The following is a 1098-nucleotide window of genomic DNA, read 5'->3' on the forward strand; positions in this document are numbered from 1 at the left end:
TCGCTGCGGGCCAAAAAACATTTCCTATACCTCCCATACCAAAGGTGACATCAAAGTAAATATAAGGCGGACGGACTAAACAGTCCATTTTCGGATCAGATTGATCGTCAGAATGCCAAGAAATGGCAGCAAATTGGTTTCGAATAAGAAAATGAGGAGATGAAGATAGAGTAAGAAAAATGCTAAACATTTATAAGGGGGTGAAGATGAAGAGACAGAATATGAACAGCCACATTTCTGTCTAATAGACGGAATTAAATGGCCCTAAGTCTCGGGAATAGCAATGGGAATATCAAAAGGGAATGAACAAAATTCTTAATGCAAAGCAGTTAAATGCTTAAAGAATTGATGATTAGAAAATAAACAGAAGAGACAGAATATGAACAGCCACATTTCTGTCTAATAGACGGAATTAAATGGCCCTAAGTCTCGGGAATAGCAATGGGAATATCAAAAGGGAATGAACAAAATTCTTAATGCAAAGCAGTTAAATGCTTAAAGAATTGATGATTAGAAAATAAACATCAAATAAATGCACAAGAAATTAATGTTCATTAATAAGGGACAAAAGTACAAAAAAGAAAAGACATCGTGTGTCTTAATTACAAACTACCCCATAAGGAACGAATTCGTTCCCTAAGTTTTTCCCAATCCTCGTTCTGTCGGGAGGAAGTGATGTTCAATTCAGCCGCAACGTCATCATCATCAACCTCCAGCTTTTTGTACTGTTCGACCAAGGATTTAGTTCGCTCAATTCCCTGAGAGGCGTTGCGCTTTTTAGCAGCCATCCTCGCCCTGCAATCGTCCATTTTGGCTTGAAGTTCCCTCATCTGAGCAGCCAAGTTAACCATCAAGGAGTCTTCAATCATGACTTCGGAAGAGATTTCTTGCAACTCGTCCTTAGCCTTGTTGATCTCCAAGCACAGAGATTCTTTCTCGGCTACGGCTCGAAGATATTGAGTACGCTTGGCCTTTAGTTTAGCATTCTTGGCCAGCATAGTAAGGACCTCGGAGTGAATGACCTTCAACGTCGCTTTAAAGTCGGCAGAAAGATTGAGCAACGGAAGCATCAGTGCTTGCTCTAACTTCGCACTCAAG

Source organism: Olea europaea, chromosome 3 (genome assembly GCF_002742605.1).
Source record: "Olea europaea var. sylvestris chromosome 3, O_europaea_v1, whole genome shotgun sequence".
Lineage (NCBI taxonomy): Eukaryota > Viridiplantae > Streptophyta > Magnoliopsida > Lamiales > Oleaceae > Olea > Olea europaea.